We start from the raw sequence: 22,563 nt of genomic DNA, 5'->3' as shown, positions 1-22,563 counted from the left end.
AACTTCTATGCATAAATAACATTAGATATTGTCTTTTAGAGACTGAATTTCCATCCGCTTATGAAAAAGACAAAAGACTGTCTAGTTCAAAAATAGTCTTTCATATACCAGAACTATTTGTGGTGTGCTTGTCTATGGTAGACTGGCTTCAATCCAGCTCACCAAGCTGACTTTCAGTGATATTTTACTTATGATTAAACCTTTACTCACTTGTTGTACAGACTGTTTAACATTTAAAATGAAATTCTATTAAAAAGATTGTTTCTGTGGTTCAGACACCTTTTTCTTTTTTCAAATTACTAATTGCTATAGGGGAACTCCTTCCTACACCAATAACTGAACATTAAAGAGAACAGCTGAAGACTAGCCAGAAATATTAATCTCATTCCAAAATTCAACTAGCCCTATAATCCAAATGTAACTTTCAGACTCAGCTGTCACAGGTTAAGCTGCTAAATCTTGTGCTTGAATATGACTGATGCATCTTCATGGCCACTTATTACCTAAAATAATTAAAACAAAACTTTGGAATGAAAAACAATCGACTTGCAAAATTTTGATTCTACTGATCGTAGACTGGAAAAACTATAAGAAAAAACACCAAAGATTTATGATTAAAATTGTGAGGGTTTTTTGATAAGTGATGACTTACTATATTGAACAAAACTGTCAACGTGAAAGGTATTTTTGCTAAAAGGGAGGTCCATTTTTAAATTGTGAAAAAGCAGTATTTTTCTACTTGAGGGATTTCTTAGTGAGAAAACTCATCAAATTCAATCCATTTAAAATTTCCAAGGAAAGGATATACCAGTGACTTTCAAGAGAGAATCACCTGAGCAAGGGAATTCTATTTTAATAGCCAGATGGTAAAAAGGAAGGCTAAGCTTGGGGAAAAAAAAAAAAAAAAAAAGATACTGTTGATGCCTCAAAGGGGAAGAGGAAGATAAATCACAATATGTGGAAAGAAGCATCCTAAGAAGGGTTGGAAAGTGATCCCTCACAGGCAAGAAGGAGCTTCTGTTTCTTGAAAAATTGTGTTCTGTGGGCAATCCTCTTGCCAATCTGTGGTATGATACTTCAGTACAGGGCTTCCTTATCTCCCAAACACTTTAACCAGAGCCTCCCCCCACTCCCCGCCCCCCATTAATTTTATGTAGTGTATGGAGCAGAGCTGTGAACACACATGTAGGGTCTTCTATGCTCAAAAAAAACACTTGCACAATTGTCAGTAATGTATATAGGTGAAAAGCACTGGTGGTTTCAGGACAAAGAGAAAAACAAATCCTTGTGCTTTAAATAATATAGGAATACTGAATATTATTGATGCAAGTCACAGAATTTATAGAATTACAGATTTAACTGGGCAGGAGATAGATTCACCCGGGAATGGCTAGGAAGAAGTGGAGCAGCTACTTGTAATTTATGGAATACCAGGGGAAAAGAGGGAGGAAATACTTAGAAACCTGTGTGTCTGGGGTGCGGGTCCAGCAAAGGCTGCTGTGCTTCGTAGAAAACCAAGGGAAGGCATTGAAGATGGACTACACTGAGTGAAAAGGAAATAACTTAGTATAAACTTTGCAGAGGTTGCTATGAGAGCTTTTAATTCAGTGAGATAGGTATAAAAAGGATTGGTAGAAAGGCTGGTAAAAGCTTGTATCTTTCACTGGCAAACACAAACTTTTCTGACATCCAAAAACTGTACAAAGATTACTCTCAGCTGTCTCCTTTACCAACATCACCACAGCATCCAATAGTGACATCCTGCTATTTCACCCCAAAACTAACAACTAGTTGAATGTGTAGCAACTAGATCCAGATGCTGTTTCTCACATCATGTCATATGAGATGCAAGGGACTTGGAAATCCCCAGTGGAAGAGCTGAGAGTTCATTTTGCAGATATGAGAGACTTTACTGTGCTTCCTTCAGCAAACCATTGAAGAAGCATGGCTATCATCTGTGTGATACTCACTGCTCACTGTTCCAAGACTCAGCCTTGGATGGCCTGCCACCTTATCCAAGCTGCCAAATGGAAATCAGCAGTAGGACCAAGTTTCTCTTTTGTTCTCTTAGAAGAGGAGGAAAGCAATGCAAATAAATAAGCATTCAGTGATAGCTGTCCAAAACCCCACTAAGCATTTCTAGCTAGCAAATCTGCAATAGTTGCAGAACAATTCAGATCAGAAACCTAAATTTGTGTCCTGCAGAAAGGAATTCAGAACATGTCTGTCCATCAGCCCTATCAAGAAAGCCTACAGCCAAGAAAGCCTATACGCCTAAACTAAACTGGTCATCTAGACTTCTACAGCCAATGGAGACAGTCACATCCAGAGGGTAATTCATTCCATCTTAAAATGGGTAAGAAATTAAGGTTGAATCAACAGCTAATAGGACCTTATCTTTCTCTATTTATAGAAAAACTCCACATTCACAAATTAGGTAAAATAAGTCTTATGCAGAGCAACCAGCTATCTCTGTTAGGCAGCCACACTTGTTAAAAACTGATATTTTCTCACTGACCAGAACTTTTCCATTTGTCTGTTGCTGTTCCTCAGTGATCAGTGTGATCTCCTTGAACATCATTTCTACTGCTGTATTGCATTTTTATAGGACATTTGGTAATTTTGTTTTTTCTGCCAAATCAAAAAAAGTGTCCTCAACCTATTACTATAAATGGTTTGTAAACGAACAGTTTGATACAAGATGCCAGATTTCTCTGGAGGCAGGACTCTGGCAAGTGCCAGATGCTTTTTAATTCTACACTATCAGTTATTCCAGGATGACCAAAAGCTCCACAAACACTAATAAGTAGTTTGGCACTAAAATGTACCTAAAAATCCAAATATTCCCAGTTTCTTTCTTGATAAAGTTTTAAAGATAGCTTTGTTTGGAAATCCCTTAAAGGCATAATTTTTCCCTAGCTTTTCCATTGTTTCCTCATTCTTTGAAGTAGAACCATTAAAGCTCCAAATTTTTGTTTTCAGTTCATGTGAATATTCAGTTTCCTTTCCAGTCAGGAGTTTGAAAGTGCAAAAAAAAAAAAAAAGGTATAATGAGGAGGAAAACAACTCGAGTAATATTTTCCAAGACTGGCGGGGGAAGGGAACATTTGGGTGTACACATGAGTTTTTTTTAGAATTTCTGTTCTCACTTTCTCCAAGCCTTTTTTAAAAAATATATACTGTATAAACATGTTTATAGTTTATGCATGTTTACTAGATTTCAGTGTTCATTATTGTACTTTCAGCACAAACAAATTTTAAAGAGTAATAAACATCAAGCATATATTTCCAAGTTAAAGACAGACCTTAGAAGTGTCTACAATAAAATTTACAATACAACCACATTTCTGAATTTGTGGTCTGCAGGTTTTCTGTTTGTTTTCCTTCAGGAATTTAAAGCGTATGATTTAAAATTATAACTTAAGTCTTTTCCTTCTATATGCAACCTGTTATTTCATCTTGCAGTTCAAAGTGTTTCACTTTGTCTGTACTACCAAGGGTATGCATAACAGAAGTGAAAAGTCTGATTAATACTACTATCAGGAGTGTGTACTAATCTCTTATATCCAGAAAAGTTGTAGGTTATTTCCAAGCTGATGTCATTTGTAGAAAAAAAGCATTTTTTAAATGCTTGACATGATTGCGAAATTTATAATCTAAAATACATCCTCCTTGTTAATGTTTTTTTATGCAGATGAGTCTACCTGGCCCCTTTTGCCCCTTTCATTCTGTTATTCTGTTTCATTTCATTAAATGAAAGATCAAAATTGTATTACCAAAACAAGACATATAAAAATAACACTTAAGAAGTTCATACTTAGAAGCAGCAAATCAGAATTATACATGTGTATTGCGTACCTAAACAGAAGTTAATGCTGTCCTGACAGTCATCCACAAGACTTGTTTGTGCTATGAAAAAAATCACCTTTCACAGCATGTGATGGGCTGCAGGATTTCTTTTCCACCCCTCAGGTTTCCAGATGGGTGTCAGGGAGCAGGCATGGGGATGCTGAGCCTGGACCAGGGGTAGTGCGGGTGACAGGGCCTGCTCCCCCAGCCCAGCCCCAAGCAGGGCGCCCAAGGGGCTCCAGGCAGCCCCAGCCCCCAGCATCTCCCTAGGGATGGGACAGGAGCCTGCGGGTAGGCCCAGCTCCATGGGGCCCATGGCTGGACAGGGTGGGGAAGGTGGACGCTGGCCCTGCTGCAGCATTGCTGGGGCAGGGTCTGACAGCCCCAGGGAGCCAAGATGGGGTCTTGTGCAGGGGCAGCCAGGCCCATGAGCACCCCCGGGGCCCAGACAGGCAAGGTCTGATCTCACACCTTGGCAAGGCCTGGGTTCAGCCAAGGGCCAGCCTGGCAGCAGGCAAGCAAGATGGAGCCAGAGGTGGTGGCCAGGTCCAACCAAGAAGCGAGACCGTAGGGTAACATGGTGATGATGAAGCAGGTCTGGAATCAAGCTGGAAAGCCAAGCCACAGGTCATGGCTGGGATCAGTCTGTGATTGCTGGACAAGTCTGAGCTGGGCCAGGCAGCCAGCCCAGAGGGCTCTGCAGAGAGGCAGAGGCAAGGCTGTGGCTGCACTGAGGATCAATGCTCCTCCGCCATGGCTCAGGCAGGCAGTGAAGGCCTGGGGCTGAGCGTATACAGAGCACCTAGGCCCGCTGGTGTAGGTGGAGGCCACAGTGAGAAGACCCCAGTGAGGCTGGTCAGGCTGTTTATGGCTTATGAGTGCACTCAGGCCCTGACCATCAGAATGGTGAGTCAGAATGTGTAGGGCTGCACCAGATTCTTGGTTTTACATATGCACAACCTAAATGTTGGCATGACTGTCCCTAACTAGAGCAAGACAGAAACAGTCATTCCTAACTGAAGAGGCACTCACAGGAAGCACGGAAGACAGTTGTTAAATTCAAGACTAATATTTCTCGTAGGCAGCAATTTCTAATCTCTCTATCAAAAGCTGAATCACAGAACCATAGAAACCAGGAGTGGAATGGACTTAAAGACACCATCTAGTCCATTCACCTGCTTTAAAGGCTTTAGAATTGCAGCTCTATCATTGGCTTTATATAAGGCATATGCCTAAGGTACCTACCCTGCTGGAAATGACTTGATGTTCTGTGTGGGTTTTATAATTCTAATAGTTTACCTCAATCTTTTTGACTGCAGAGTCTATTATTTCTTGTCCTGTCTATCAAGAACACAGAGAACAGATTTCTTTCCTCTTTCTGTTAGTTGTTTCTGGTTTTCAAGACTGATCAGTTGCTACGTCTATCTTTTCCTTCGTTGACTAATAACTCCAGGTCTTTCAAGTCTTTCAACTCTTACTGTTCATTTCAGCATTTTCTCCAGTGGTTCTGTGCTGTTCATGAAGCATGAAGATTAAAGGAAATAGTCTGGTTGCTAAATCCATGCTAAATATACCAGAAAGTTGACTTTCAAGGCACAACCTGGTATTTTTCTTTATTTCACCCTTCTTTTCCAGATTTTTTCTCAATTTTATCGGGAGTGTTTTCAATTGTAATGCTATCTTGTAGGGTAGTTGCTGTCATCTGTAAATTTAAGAGCCATAATCCCTATTCCTTCATCATGGAAACAAATGAAAATAGTGAATTGTGATCCCCCAAGTACAGGACCCAATACTTAGCCTTGCTGAACTTCATACAACTGGCCTCAGCCCATTGATCCAGCCTATCCAGATCCTTCTGTAGAGCCTTCCAACCCTCAAGCAGGTCAACATTCCTGCCCAACTTGGTGTCATCTGCAAACTTACTTGAGGATGCACTAGACCCTCATCCAGATCATTGATAAAGATATTAAATAAAACTGGCCCCAGTACTGAGACCTAGAGAACACCACTTGTGACTGGCCACCAACTGGATGTAACTGCATTCAGGACCACTTTTTGGGCCTGGCCATCCAGCCATTTCTTTACCCATACACTCATGCGAGCCGTAAGCAGCCAGTTTCTCCAGGACACTGCTGTGGGAAATGGTGTCAAAGGCTTTACTAAAGTCCAGGTAGACAACATCCACAGCCTTCGCCTCATCCACTAGGTGGGCCACCTTGTTGTAGAAGGAGATCAGGTTCATCAAGCAGGACTTGCCTTTCATAAACCCATACTGACTGTGCCTGATCCCCTGGTTGTCCTGTACATACCATGTGATGGCACTCAGGATGATCTGCTCCATAACCTTTCCCAGCACCAAGGTCAGACTGACAGGCCTGTACTTCCCTGGATCCTCCTTCCAGTCCTTCTTGTAGATGGCCGTCACAATTTCTAACTTCGAGTTAAATGGAACCTCTGTGGTTAGCCAGGACTGCTGACTAATGATTGAAAAGTGGCTTGGATAAATAAGGCGAGAAGCCAAAAGGGGTGAGATCATAAAGGATTTGATCTTTTTTTTTTTTTCTTATGGAGAGAGACAGGTTTGGAATAGAAGGGGAAGAAGGGGGTAGGGGCAATGAGGAAAGCAGTACTGAAGTAAGAAGTCAAGGATTACATGTAAGCGGTATCTCTGGCCATGAAATCCAGTAGAGGATTATTATTCTTGTTCCTGGAAGATGAAGAAGCTGATAGAGGAGGGAACAAGATGTACTGAAGGAAGTGCTGGATTTCCTTCAAAGATACTCAGCAGCAAAATAACAAGGACAGAGGAAATAGGCACTAAGGACTGAGTCAAGGCTCAGGATTCATGGGATAGTAACTCACACTGAAAGGAAGGCATGGAAATAAAAGAGAAATGGAAAAGGAAAAAGTAAAGGGTATGAACATTTCTTCTGCTGAAAGGATGTAAGAGCTAGCATGGGGACACTAAAGATGATGGGAGAATCTTTTGCATCCCTTGCTGGAGATTTTGGAGAAATTGAGAGAAAAATAAGTATGCTACAGGGTGAATGAACATGCAGTTTTGCATTTGGACAGATATGCAGACATTGGGAGTATCCAGAACAAAAGTAAGAGCTGGAGAAGAGGTGAAAGTTTTCAAAATATTTCTCACCAATAAATAGAACCTATATATTTTGAAGTAAGTGTCTCAGTGGCACAGCAAGAGGGACTCCCCCCATAACTAAAAAGAAGGCATGGTATGTGAAATAAGAGCCCATATTAAGAGAACTGCAGAAGTAACAGATGAAGGGGAAACTTTTTCCTTTTCTTGTGTGTGACAGTTGGGAGATGAATGCCACAGATGAGTATTGTCATTCAAGAAAGAGAAGGAAAAGGATTATGGACAGAGGCAAAGCAACGATTACAAAGGTTGGAGGAATATGTAGAACCTGTGGAGCTGGATGAATGGCTAGGAAAGTGAATGGTGATGATGGGGATAACAAAAAGGGGGTATGAGCTGAAAGTGATACAATCCAACCCATGAGGTAGAACTAAAAGTTACAGTGAGTATAATATGAGAGAATTGTAGAAAAGTAAGGGAAAGAAGGAAGTACAGAAGAAGAAAAAAAAAGACACAAACAAAAAAAACCATGTTAGGAGAACAGGAAGCTGGGAAATCAGCACAGGTCACTGTAATGAGATGGGAATTCAGAGGAAATTGCTTGTAGTGCAGTCTTTGCTTTCCCGCTGCAGTAGTATGAAGACATCATTCCCACTCATTGCACACTATAGTACTCCCCAAGATTTGGACAGGGGCAACATGAATGAGGAGCAGAGTGAACACACCAGCAGACACACATTTAAGATGATAAAGTCCTGATCTTCACAACTGGGGTGAGATCAGAAATACACTAAGATGCAGAAATTCACTTACAAGCACTCTTTTAGAATTACCCTTGTTCAGTGGGAATCCCCATTCAATGTACAAAATCAACTGAGAATTGCCAGGATGAATCACAACAGTGGTCCAACCGGCCCTAGCCAATACGAGAGATGTCAGGTTCCAGACGCCTTGGGTGTAAAATCACTAGAAAATATGTTGCTCTTTAAGTCACAGCCCTCATTTCTGTATTTCTGTTTGTATTTTAATGCAGTTATTTCTGTATGTATTTTAATTCAAAGTCCCCTCTGAGTAAGCCATGTTCATCATAACTCTAAGATTGCAGTAAAGGCAAAGGGTTATATTTATTTATAAATATATACCAAATTAATAATTATTTTTAAATTTTTGCATGTAGTCTGGTGGCAAACTTGATTTTGATTTTTTTTTCTCTTTGTAGGAAATGCACAAATGTTCACAAATAAGCAAATTTCAAGAGATGAAATAGCGAAAAAGTACAATGAGTAAGTATGACCACTGAACTGTAGTCACATGCATCAAACAGCAAAACATCTCCACCCTGGGACACAAGTAACAGCTGGAATTACTAGGAAACTTAATGGCATGTACGTATCTAGAGGAAATAATGGTTCTCTTATGGCCACCACCTTCTCTCTCCACCTGTGATTTAGTGGCCTTAAAATACCAAAAAAATTACTCATTTCAAGTGTAGGTTACAAGAAAGAAGTAGATTACCAAACCAAAAATGAGATGCAAATATTCTTTAGGTAACGGTATTTCTCACGTGTGTGTTACAAGGGATCTGAAAAATTATTTCACCGTCTTCTCCTGTGTGCCACAGTGACCTCCATGAATCCTGCAGAAATTGAGGCTCTGATCCTGCAAACAGATATACTCCACTTTAAACTTTTGAGTAGTCCTGTTAGCTTTGCTGGAATTACTTTTTCACATGAAGTCAAGCATTGTTATCAGCATTTCTATTATTAGGGAAAAGTTTCCAAAACTCATTAAAGTATTTGTCAAAGAAGCAGGTCACTGAGTAGGATTCTGCCAGGGTACTAGGAACAGAAGTGAGATGTAGGCCACAACCTAATGTCTTGTTGACGACTGCTCCAGAAACACTGGATGTTGCTGAAATACCTCTTTTTATCTGGACAGTCTCCTGGAATAAAAGAATTTGAAGTGTATTTGAGGAATTAAAAATTAACTAACAGAAAAAAGTCATGAGAATACAGACAAGCAAGTATCATTACTTTCACTACAGTCAATACTTCACAAGAAGAGAATAGATTGACATATTAAACAGATCCATTCCCACTTCTGTGTGCACAACCATTTACACTTCTGTTCTGCCAGGAAATTCTGAACGTTTAGGTGTGTCTACAACACTGGCCAGTGAATAGTAAGAGGTATGGTTTAAAAACTGCTTTAGTTAAACCACTGTGAACGCTCATGGGAACCCAAGGAGGGCATATGGGGTGTTATACTAGAAACATGAAGTGTGCTGTAAGTTAAATATGAATATAACCTTACATTACCCAAGAGACAATTTCTTAAATTGCACGTTGCTTATCTGACACCACACTATGTATTTAGATCAGTATGGTTTTGAAGGCCCTACTACGTCAAGGCAATGAAATACCATGGGCCTATAGCCCCAGCAAAAATAAAGGGAAGGCATCACTTTGTCTGTGAGAGCAGAAGACAAGTTTGGGAGCTCACTTCTCCCCTGTGGTTGGTAAGAAACCCTCATGTGAGTACATGAAGTTTCAGGATGAAAGGGTAAAAGTGAGAGAAGTTTTAGATTTTCCTTGTAACGTTCCCAAGAGAAATATCAAACAAACCCCACACCAGTTCTTTTAATGAGATTTTTAACTTAAAATGACTGCAAGTGACTGTAAAAATCAGATTCATTTCTTGAACAGAAACATGGAGAAGGGACATTTGTGTAAGACTATATGCCTGTGACTTAAAATAGTTTGTCATTCTGGGACCTGATTTTAACTTTTGAATAAATGATAGTACCTGAGTGTCAAGTTTAATTAAAAAAAAAAAACCCACTCACAAAACAAAACAGATGAGATTTTCTACTTCAAATAGAGAAAGCTGTTTTCAAATCATTTATCTAGCTGTTGAGTCATTGCCTAATCGAACATAAGTAATAGTTGCATGCAAGAAAAAATAAGGTTACACGAGATTTTCAATTGAATTTCACAATGTCTCTGAGTAAGTGCATATATCTTGCAAAGCTATGTATATGACACATATTTCTTTATTTTTAGAAATATGTTGGCTTTTCTGTCTTCATACATTGGATCCTGATTTCATTGATGTAAAATCACACTGAAGCGGTAGTCTTCCAAAGATACATTAGGATATAAATGTGGGACCAGCACAAATAAATTCATTAATTCTCCCCAGTGAATTTTTATTAATTTTACATAATATTTGAACAAAATAAATACTTGCTATTTCTATGATACATTCCCTATGGGCTTCAGTATTAAGAACACAAGACATTATTTAATAAAATGGTTTGAATAAACAACTACATTTAAGAATCCATTCAACTAATGAGGCAACAATTCTTTATCTTTAATATCACGTTATATCCTGCAAGAAAATTGGCTTCCCCATCAGTGTTCCATCTATTTATATATTCCAGATGATACTACAGAATTTACTTCTATTTAACTTTATTTTATATATTTTCAAAGCAAATCTACTCCAACTGACAACCCTAGAACACTCATGCTGCTTTAAAAAAATCAGTGGGAGCATGTCCATCCAGAAAGTCCTATTGTTGTGTTTTTAAATTAAATATTACACCTGTGTTTAGTATTCAATTGACAAATTAACTTACCTAGTGCCCTACTCCCAAGGAGGAACTGAGCATCTCAGATTTTCCAGTAGATCTATGATATAATTGCCTGGAATGAAACATTTTTGTTTTCAGTGAGCTCAAATAAAAAAATCTTTCACTGCACTAAGCCCTTATAGGTCATCCCACTCCCCAAGTTTTGCTGAAATCCAAGACCTTTTCTTTTTTAACTAATTACTCTTTTTTTTCTCTGTGCCATATGCGTGTCTCAGAAGTCAGTCAGAATATAGTAATCTTGTTTCACATTGCAAATATTGTGGTTAAAACACAGTCCTGTTTTGAAAAAGATGACAAATTAAGTGGTATTTCCTGTTTGAAAGAGGGGAGCAACGGAATTTTTCAGGAGTGTGCAATGCTGGTGATGTTTAGGGGAGGCAACTGCCTTCATGGCACGGTGCTCTGAGCCTAGCGTATGGGGTAACTCTGCTCTACAGTTCAGACTGTAAGAAAAAGTATTCCCTGCATTCAGAATAATACAAATGTGTTCATGCAGATATTCAAATCAAATATCACCATGTTTATGAATTAATTCAGTGAAGAACCTCATTTGCTGTCGTAACAGAAATATCTAGGCAGCCAAAAATTTGTGTCGTCAAGAAACTTGTAGTGTTGCTGAAGCTGATGTCTATGGAGCATTATTCAGGTGACACCCTCCTTTGGTTGAGTCCTAAACTGAAAACTTCCGCCTTATCTATTTACCAGGAGGTAGGAATGCAACATTAGTGTAGGTCCTTAGATGCACATCTAAATAAAGGTATGAAGTGTACTTCTGCAAAGCTGTGACTAGATTCCTTCCCTATCAGCCCTTTTTACTTTGTAGCTTTGCTAGATCAGGGGAGTGGACAGGTAGGTAGTAAATCCAGTCTACTGACTTTAAACAGAACTGATCACCTGAATATGACAAGCCTTTAAGATTTCAAACACTGTTATCAAAATCCGGACTTCTGCATATAAATATACACAGAAAGCTTTGATGTTGATACCAAGATAAATTTTGTTACACTGCACTCCATAAATAAGAAACTCATCAGTTAACTATAATCACTGCCTGCCGAGAATGCCCTCACAGTGCCAGATGTCCAGCCTCTCTCCTTATTTATAGTCTTTGGCAAATAGAGATCATTATAGGTACATTTAGTCAGATAATTTATTCAAACCAGTTGTAAATAAACCTGCAATTTATTCAAACCAGTTGTAAATAAACCTGAAAATTGATAAATTCCATTCAGTAGCTTTGATGAATGTATTTCAGATGTTTTCTCCTGAGATTTTTAGTTTTTAATCATGGAATCTTATAACGGTATTCAGATCACGTCACAGTAAATTCAAGTATACATCTGCAACATATGTTAAAAACAAAGCCAAATAAAAATTGAAATGGCAATTTTGTAAATACACACCCTAAATCTTGCAGACTAACTCCACAAAACCTTTGGAATGTGTTTATGTTGCTAATGTTGGTAATCAGTACTGGATCTTGATCACTATACCCATATAACCCCTGAATGAGGAGGATGCTGAGGTTAATGCACTTCGTTGTGCCTTTCTGGTTAACTTTTGACTTGGCCCAGGCTCTGTGAGTAGGAATTACCTGAAAAAAATGTAGTGTCTAGCATAAGTAGGCCTCAGCATCTGAGATAAATGTATAGATTTTCTGTAGAGTCATGGAGATAAATAGGTCTTCTAAGGGTACAAATCATCTCCACCTAGAGTAAAAATCTAAAATAAGCCAGAGGAGCTGTGTCCAAAAAAGTGTTTCTCCCCACTTACAGACCTGACGAAGAATCCAGAGTAACTAACACAGACACAGATGTCAATACTATGAAAGTCCATCTTACATGAGATGAATCCCCTGTCGAAGGTCTAAACCTGCTTGCATTCAATCCCAAATGGACTTCAGAATTGCCGTCCTGTAGAAAGACCCAAGTCCATTAAAACAGTTGTCCCTGGAACACCCTGGCAACAAAAGCTTATACTAAAAGACTTGTTCCCCTGCACGTGCAGCAAGTCTCAAGCAAGGACTGACATTTCCCATGCATTGAAACCTCCTCAGTTCTAGTTCTCATATGAAATAGGTATTCCCTGCCCTATACCTGGCATCTCTTCTAGGGATTTTCAAATATCCAGTAGCCTGTTCTGGCAAACATCTGGAAATCTGGTAGATTGCCACCTGCAGCAACAGGGCAAATAAATTGCTACAAAAATGACCGTCAGTCACTTAACCAATAAAATTAGGTCAGCAGTAAACATAAGATAAAGCCATCCACCCGTAGTATGACGTACAGGATATAAAAACACATATACCTTGACAAGCTGGTTTTTAGAATTCTTTTCTGAATGTCTGGGTTTTTTCTAAGGTAAAGCATCCAGGTGCCCAGGCAACAAATATTATGCACAAAATTCTATGCAATATGATAAATGGTGTTTCTGTAAGTAAATGAACACACATTCTTATACAGGAATTAAATATAAGCTAAACCAAGAATGAGTGTGTAAGTTTATGAATAAGTGAAAGTACACAAAGTAAGGCATAGATACACTTATCTTGTGTTATATGAATCATTCTTGACATACGACTATAACGGCAGCCTTCATTAGAAAGGGGAACAGCAGAAACTTCTAAGAAATTAAATAGAAATGCTTCCTAACGTTCAGTGGTTTGGCATTCTTTGTTAAGAAGGTGAAGAAAGCACAAATAGAGTCTGCATGCGTTTTGTGAGTCACTTCAGAAATTAAAGGTTTTGTGTATGAAGCTATGTCACTTGGAAAAGAGGATATGGTATGTATGTGGTGAGCATGAAAATACTAGATACCTTTCTTGTTGTTAGTTGTGGCCTCTGGTTTATAAATGCTTATCTTTCAAAGGATGACATTTCAGACAGACAGGTAATATTTGATACCTGAAGGTTTTCATTGTATGCTAGAGTGTAGATACAGCCTATAGAAAGGAAGTTGGCATTGGAGTTGTAGGGATTCAGGGCAATAAGTGTCTGTGTGTGGTGTAACCATGTATGTCTTCTTGGATCATAAATTGATTTACAACCCTACTGATCTTCCAGATGATGTTGTCTTATCTTTCCTGAAAATCATTCACAGATACAGTTAGCATTCTGAGAAGTGCCCATATGGCACGCAGTCATCTGGTGGCTTACTGCAAACGCTGCCATGGGCTGGGGCGGAGAGGAGAGGGATATATCCATCTGCAGGTATGCACTTGCATTGATTTCATTCAAACCTCCAACAGCAGACTGAGCCACACCTTTATAGTGAAAGTCCTAGAAGAATTGGACTGCTATTTGTAATGAGCTTCCTCATCCCGCACTAACTTCCCTGAGGTTGAGGGAGTGTGCAGGTACTGGTCTGTCTCATCTCCCCCGAGACCATCCCTTCTCCTCTCATCAGCACTTCTTTGGCAGCAAACTTTCTAGCCAGATGGGTGCTGTTGCGCACACTGAAAAGAACCAGAAAAATGTGGTCTTTCAACCTGTCAGATAAATTTGCTACTTTGAGATCCCTTAAGGCATGAAAGTATCATTCCAAAATGGTTTCTTTCATTGAGAATATTTTTTTATTATTATTTTTGGAACCTTGGAAACATGACTGATTATTCATAGTAATGTATGTCTTTATGAGCATCAAATACACAGCAACATAGCTGTTTGATGGTTTAAATGATTAGAAAGGAGAATTTCCCTCCTGAGTTTCACTTTGTGCTCAGTTGTCAGCTACTGCATGGAGGTAAAGCAATGAGGGAAAAGTTTTGGCTGATACTGAATCTTCCTTGGCTACTCTGCCACCTGTTCTTCCTGCAGGGTAGGAGAATGAAAGGAAAGGGAGGACAAGCTGGAAGAATGAAGTTGTGCAGCGGTTACGTTTTGCTGGGCAGAGCACAGGGATATTAGGTGTTTTTCTTAGCAAACTGAGTTTCAAGAATTCTGCAGTAAATTCGTACTTCAAATTTTCACTCAGGGAAGCTTGCAAGCCCTCACAGTTGCACACTGAAAACATGATCCTAAAATGCAGCACACATGAAGGAACAGGAAAACCTGTTTTACCACTTCTAAATCAGTGTGCTGCTATTTTGCTTCTAATTTCAGGTCTTTGTACTTAGAGACATCACATAGAGTTGGTAAAGAATCCTGCAACATAGTGCAATTTTATGATTACCATAAGCCTCATGGAAACATTTCTGTTTCAAAAGACTTTCACTACACAGCGAGCAGCATTCCCCCCAGTTTCCTGCCAGCTCATCTCTCCGAGCTCTGATCACTGAGGCTTGTGGCCCTGGAGTACCATTTCCCTCCCACTAGGATTGCCTCAGGACCAAAGTCCCAAATTAAAGTAGTACTTTTAGGATGCCTTAGCAAAAATTCCAGCTTCTCTGAAGGGCAGGAGAACCTTGGTCACAGAGGGTTTTCATATTCCACATTATGCAGAGGTGTACGGAGTTTTTGCCAAAGCTGGGCTTTCTCTGCGTCCTGGACTTTGCACTTCGAAACAGGGATGTGCCCTGAGTGGCTTTCCAATGACTCCTGTGTGCCAAAGACTCGCTGAGAGTCCAAATACCTGCCCACAGTCTGCCAGCTTCTGGGAGCATTCCCTGATCAGTCCAGACCTCCAACTGCAACGCACTTGCCAAATCTCACTTCCAGCTTAACTTTGCAGGGGAGCAATCATGTGTGCCCGTGTTAGCCACTCAGGATGATGAGATAGCTTGAAAGTATGATGGAACATTCACAGAACCAAGACCTATGTGGATACAGATATATTCTGCTGCATTGTCACACCGTTAGCCAGTTTATTAGGCATAATGCTACTTCCCCGTTCATGTGTTTGCTGTTGAGTCAGGCTCTGGTCTGGGGTATTTTTCTTTGTTTTTCTCCGGTTCCGGAAATGTAGGAGGAAGAGATGGTCCAGATCCTACAGTTAACAGACACAAGCGTAATCTTATTTAACCCAACAACAGGACTGGCCGCGTGAGGAAGTGCTGCTCACCTGAGCAAAACCACAGGGTATCCAGTCCTCAGCACTACTGTGTCCTTTGAAAACAGAGCATGCTGTTACAAATGCAACTGTAACTTTTTGTCTGTGCAGGATTGTGTTGCTCTCTTTCAAACAAGACAGATCTATTCCTTCTACCCTCCCTCTAACAGAGATCAGTTGACGCGGTGACTCAAAGTAAAACTGTTTGCCCCATTGAAGACCACGGCCTCTCCATTGAAGGCTATGTTAGATGTGACTTAATAACGTGATTTTTAGGCACATAATTACTAGTTGGTTTCTCAAGACAACCTGATGCTGGTAACACATGCTGTCAGACCCTCGAGGTTTGATTATTCTAATTCTGCCATTGCCACTTACAGAAAGTTGTGAGTAGAGTCCTAGGGCTCCTCGTGGCACTGAAACATCCCATATATAGCCTTCCCTGCAGCTATGAGCTTTCAGGGTGTCAGACTGAAAAAAATAGACTCTATTTTTAATTTTTGCTAAAAAGCTAAATAGAAGTATAGTTACAGTGGTATTGCTTATAGTGAGATCTTCCCTACCCAGTGAGTTTCTGCTCTCAGCTACAACACAGTTTTAAGTGTGACACTGTCCTGCCTGAAGTCCTTTCTCAGAGGTGTGTTACCCCACTGAAAGCAGCCCTCTACACTTGTTTTATTTATATGTTGCTTTTGTTTTACTTACCTATTCATAACTTCCTTGAATGTAGAGTGCTGGTAATTAATGAGAATTTTTAATTACTGTTATTCAGTAAATAAGATGTGCGTTAAATTACTAGTTAGTATTGTTGCTGCTGGGGCTGTATTAATAAACCTTATTGACATTTATTAATAAAACTTAATGACAGTTAAAAAGAAAATGCAGTTGTGTAACCATGCTTACAACATATTTAGCAGGCTTATATTTACAAAGATATACAGTATTTTAGGAACATGTAAGACCATAGAAGACATCCAAATGTAGTTTTTCATTCAACATATCTATCTCTGTGACATAAAGGTATTTATTACCATATTACCAGGCAATCGGTTTTTATTTTTTTTAATCCCATGTCTCTATAGTAACAACCAGTGTTGTCATTAAGGGGATTCTGGGAAGGAAATATTTATCACTGAAAAAAAGCATAAAATCCCATGTATTTTACAGAAAGAAAGAACATTGATTGAAGACTGACTTCTTCAGAAATTTCTGAACTTTTGCGTAGCTTGTAAAAATTCCCCACCCACATTACTCTCTTTGAAGCATACTCTCACAGAGCTGTTCCTTCCATTTCTTGCCATAAAACTGTCAGCTGAGTGTTTCATGTTGTGATACAGCTCTCTCTGTTACAGGAAATCAACCTAAGTAGTTTTCCTGTGAGTATAAAAGAAGCACATAAAATCCATTAACCCTTTCAATACATGATATATTTACACACTTGTAACCTTGCAAGTCTTAGAACAAAGGAAAACAGACTCAATGAGAAACAGCAGTGGTTGCAGAGATATATTTTTCTTTAAAAAACTTTTACCTACTTATTGGGTATTTTTTTTATTTATCCACAAAAGATATTCGTGGGTGTTTTCATGAGTGGCCTTCTTCACAACTTTGCTATTTCTAACAGCTGCAAAATAATCTTTTTCATACTAAATATTAGCATACTCTCTCAGCCTAGAAGATAAACATTTGGTTTTCTTGACTTGACAGCCTGATATGTTGTTCAAACAGAGTTGTGCCATGAGCTCAGATCCAGCTCTAAATTTTTAACATGTGGTAGATATTTCTGATTTAGTTCCTGTGAAACCTCTTGCTGGATTGTTAGAAATAGGCAGACTGCAAGAGATTAAGAACTCTGAATAAGGTTATACAAATTCATAATCCTTAGCTGAATTTTCTTAGACATCCAGACAAAATCTGGAACTGTAATAAGGATACCTTGCACTGTGGAATTCTTAATAATTCTTAACATCCTGCAGATGATGGTATATCATAACACCCACTCACTTAAAAGTATCCTAATATTTTACATGAATAAAACTTACTTTGCAGTCCGAACTGGAGAAGACAGCACAGAGGTCTTTAGCTTAAACCATAATAAAAGCTAAGCAGGGATCTTAAAATCAAGATCCAAAAGCCAAAATGTATACCATTAACTCCATCTATCAGAATTTTTTGTCTACTCCATATGAATTTTGCATTCTTCTCCAAAATTCATTTATCTGTGCTATATTCTACTGTGAGATGAACTCTGCTGTCAGAAACAAACGTTAAGAACCATCTTCAAAAGCAAAATAGGTCATGTTTCAGGGAAAGGATTTTTGACCTTCAAGGGGCACTCACAAATAGCTGCAGATAGCCCCTAATTCAGACAAAATATCGCCAACTCTTCTTTTGTGAGGAAACATGAGGCTCACCTAGCCTTTCTTTTGCTTTGTATTCAGTCTTATATTCTCATAAATTCTGAACTGCAACTTCTTGCTGTTCTACTACACATTCTTTGCTGAGGATATGTCCCCATGTACCTTTGGTATATCATCATAAGTTTTCAATGAGTTCAAACAGTTAATGGTTATCATTGAAGTCAGCTGTGCCTTAGTCCAATTTCACATCTTAAACTCTTTATCTTGGGAAATGCAGGAATAAGTCAATACACAATTTCTTTCATAGCACCAACCTGGCTTAATCCAAAACAAAACATTCACCACCCTCAGAAATACAATAAAACTTCTGAAATAATAATTTCCACAGACTGGCAGTTTTCTTCAGCCTGAGTGATCAATAATCCATAACATTCTTCTGATTCCTAGAAATGTAATTATGATTTTTCAGGAGGAAATACAAACTGAAGGATTTGATATCTGGTCCATGCTTCAGGGCACTGATGTGTACATGATCTACACATTTTTCTGTGTGGCTTATATAAAAGTCATACAAGTACTGCCCTGACTGTTCAGGGTACTCACAATAAGGAATACAGTAGTTCTTAAATGCCATGTAAGGAAGACATATAGCATATAACCCACAGGTAGAAGGAGGATCCACAGCTCTTAAGGCAGAGTTTTCTGCATGGCTCTGATTTCCCCTTCTCTGTGAAAGTGCAAGTGCAACAGTTGGGTTAGGATGGGAGAAAAATTTCTCTTTTAGTTTTAGGTCTAAGTTTATCTCTGGGTCCCAACTAAGACACCTACAGGATGTTTTAGCTTAGTGAGGGACCTAAGCGATTTGTGAAGATCATTTCTCCAAGCAGGAGTCACGTTGGTCTTCAGCCCACGCCTACCAAGACTGAGGGGGGGAAAAAGTAGAAATATAAAACTTTCCTGCATAAGATCAAATATGTCTTTCTGTAGTCCCAGCTTAAACGTAGACTAAACACACTTCTGTCGTGATTAACTTCTTCGGTCACATTTTCAATGGCTACACTTCGCTATTCCACGCTACAGTCCATAGGTGCACAGGAAAGCTCCAATAATTTCTTAAGAAGCCATGAGGAGATACATGCAAATTCAATTTTTCTGAACTCTGCTAAAAAAGCATCTTTTCTTTTTTCATTATTTAGTGAATGCTCCTCTCCCCCCGCTCCCTTTTCCTCCTCCCAAACCCAGCAGAGATTCCTCTTCTACCCGTCACATATTGTCCCTTAACTGGTACTTCCTCAGAAAGAGAGGCTGAAGAGGTTTATAGATGCCATCACACTGGCAGGGAGCATTGTCAGAAGCCAGCCATGCCCCTATGTTCCTCACCAGCTTCCCCCAGGGCAGGGACCCAGGGGGCTGCCCCTGGTCCCTGCAGGGGCCACAGGGGCTGCACTACAAAGCACCTGTGCATGTCCAGGACTGCTCTGCATCAAGTAGCAGCTCTGAGCATCAGGTGTGCTGCCTGACACCACTTGCGGTGTGAGGAACTAGTTTGCCTGAAGAAACGGAAGATTCCCACAGGACATTTTGTGCAGACCAGAACAGCGGACAGAGCCCACCTGAGCAAATGGGTGGCAGAAATCCAGCCAGTTGCTGTTCATACACAGAAATCACATACAAAAGTAATCAGCAAAAAAAGTTGCATTCCTCCACGATGTCAGTAAGATTTGAGAATGACAGAAGTGCACTGGATGGAAGAGTATGGGCATCACACTGCCTTGTCCTCTGGCCCTGTGGTTTGCAGCAATATCCATGTTCCCTCTGGTTTTCCATATTTGAAAGGATGACAGTGGTTTTTACGACCAACAAAGTGGTCATCCATTGTGTCAAAATTATTGGCAATTTATGTTCTACTGCCTTCCTTCCTAGAATCAAAGTGGACAATGCATGATTGTAAAAAGTACAGGACTATCTCACAGACAGCTGCTAGAAATTAAAATCAGTGATAGTCTGGGAATCAAAGATATCAGTTCTCCTCCAAGAATGAAAGAAATAATAATAAAGAAAATACCCAGGAACTATGAGAGCTCCAACTGTAAGTTGAGAACACTGTTAGAAGAAATGCCATTAGGATACAAATCAAAATGTTATTCTTTGATATCTGGATACAACTCAAAGCACTTAGAAACTGCACAGAGTATTTTGGCATTATTAAACATACTTTTAATTATATCTGAGTTCTAACCAGTCACACCTAGACTTATTCAGGATGCATTAAAAAGTGTATTTTATAAACATAGCCCATTCTGCCATGTAAAGGTAATGTCAAAGGCAGTTCAAAAGGACATCCATTCTCTTTTTTTATTAGAGTTCTCCTTACTAGTTCCAGTTTTCACCGCTTTCCAGGACCAAGTCTTTTCCTTTCCTCAATGTAATAGAAAGTACCTGTTTTCCTTAGGATGTAGCTTTTAAAGCAGCTTTCTCCATCACTGCTGCCTACTTCCAGGACCTTGAGCCCGAGGGCTCTGGAGGTCATGTGCAAAGCCTGATCTCCAGCTTTTTTGCTGGAATAGCCTCCAAGTTGCATTTGAACATTTGTGCAGCCTATTGCTCTGGCATGCCCTCCTCGATTTCTCACTGTCAGTTTTGACACAAGCAGAGAAAGACCGCAAGCAGCTCATCTGCTTTTCCTGAGCCTCCCCACCTCCTGGGGTACTGGCTCTAGCCTTAGTTCCTCAGATAAGGCTACAAGTTCCACTGGACAAGTAGGTCCTCCAGAACATCTTGCTTGTGTAACAGCTTTAGAAAGCAGCATCTCCATTGCATGGGCAAGGGAGACTGTAAAGAAAGGGAAGGCACTGTTCATCAGTGTTTAAAGCTGCATCTAGGACGTATGACCTTTGAATCATAAAACAAAGGTAGATCTGAGCAAGCGCATTCTAGCTCCTCTACAGCTCACCAGTAGGATTTCAGTATCGCAGAAGAAGTCATAGGCATTTACAGAGTAATTTGGGCCACAAGAAAAAAAGTTTTCCTGTAAAAGCAACATTAAGACCCAGGACTGCACAAGCTGAAGTGCCAGAGGCTGTTGCAAGGAAATAGAGGAGAACAGAAAGAAATGGTTTGAAAAAGCTACAAATACACATCTCAAATTATATTTTATACACTTCACTAGGCAGTGTGACAAGAAGTGATAAATTGTATAGAATGATTTTTGGCTAATTGGAAAGTTACCTTTTAAAGAATTTATGTTCAAGAATATATTTTATAATCAATGTCACAATTTCCATCATAGTAGTAAAAATGTACTCAAAATAAAAATATAGTCAGCTTTTATTGCAAAGCCTAATTTTAGCAGTTTGGGAATTTTCAACTCAACTCATTAGAAGAATAAAACAATTTCAAAAAGGAGAAGAAGATGAGTCTGGAAAGTCTGAAGAAAACTGCAGTTAATTAAAGGAGAAGTTTGTTGTCTCTAGATTGTTATTACCTTTTCCGGTGACCCATAATTTAAACCACTGCAGTTACTCATGAACAAACTATATTTGAAGATGGCACTTCTGCCATTAAACAGTTTTTAATCAAATCTGGCATTTCCACCTTTTGAATTGTTTATTTTCTAATAGAGCTTAAATTGTGAACTGCTTCTGTCTCCGATAGATGTCATTGGGAGTCTTAACTGCTGTCTCAAGTGAAATTAGTACTGAGTGTTATGGGTCTGACCAGTGTCATACTAAGCTCAAACTCTCCTTGATTTCCCTAAGTTCTGGACTGGAATCTATTGCTTGAACGAATGCATTGCCCTCTGTTGGTCAGGCATGTGTCATAGAGCATCACAGAAGATGGGACATCGTTTAGGAAATTTATGTTTTTGTGTATGCTGAACAACTAGAAAGACTCCAGGAATTTAAAAATACATACCATCGTTTTAGAGACTGATTTTTTTTTTTAAAATGACCCTAAAGGTCTTTTTTTGACATTCTTGTAAGGTGTTACTGCTTTGTGCCTCTCAGTGTAGCCACTGAAATCATATTCACACACCTGAAAATACAAAGGGCATTTATGTTTCTTCCAGGAAGTTCTGCCATGGTTCTGTGCCGTACTCAAGTGCAGAACCACAGTGATAATTGCTGTAAGATGCAAAAAAGAGTTTAGGGAGCGAAACTCAGTGGAGCAGAAAGAAAGCATGGGACAGCCTCAGCAGTACCCTGGACCATGGCCGTGCCACCAGACCACCTCACGGCACCAGGCAGTCTGGACATTTGACAATGATTGCCTGCCTGCCTTCAAACACAAATGCACATACATAACCCTAATCATGCAACCCCTAATTAGGCATCAGTGTCTAATTGACAGCTTTCCTGCTAAATTACCCACATGTATTGTTATTAGCAACATTAGGATTTTATTTGCTCTTTAACCCAAAATCATCTATTGATAGATATATTAACTGGTGTTTTCATGCATTTAAGGCAGTCCCTTACAAACCAGATAATTTTGTGAGTGGCAAAATGAACAAAATTTGGCTGCCTATGGATTTATAATTGAGTTCCCATGTGGATTGTAATATTTAATGAGTTGAACTCCAGTTACCAACCTTTCCACAAGTGAGAATT

This window comes from Falco biarmicus, chromosome 2, assembly GCF_023638135.1.
Source record: "Falco biarmicus isolate bFalBia1 chromosome 2, bFalBia1.pri, whole genome shotgun sequence".
NCBI lineage: Eukaryota > Metazoa > Chordata > Aves > Falconiformes > Falconidae > Falco > Falco biarmicus.
The sequence above is the reverse complement of the archived record's forward strand: the minus strand, read 5'-3'. Positions refer to the sequence as shown.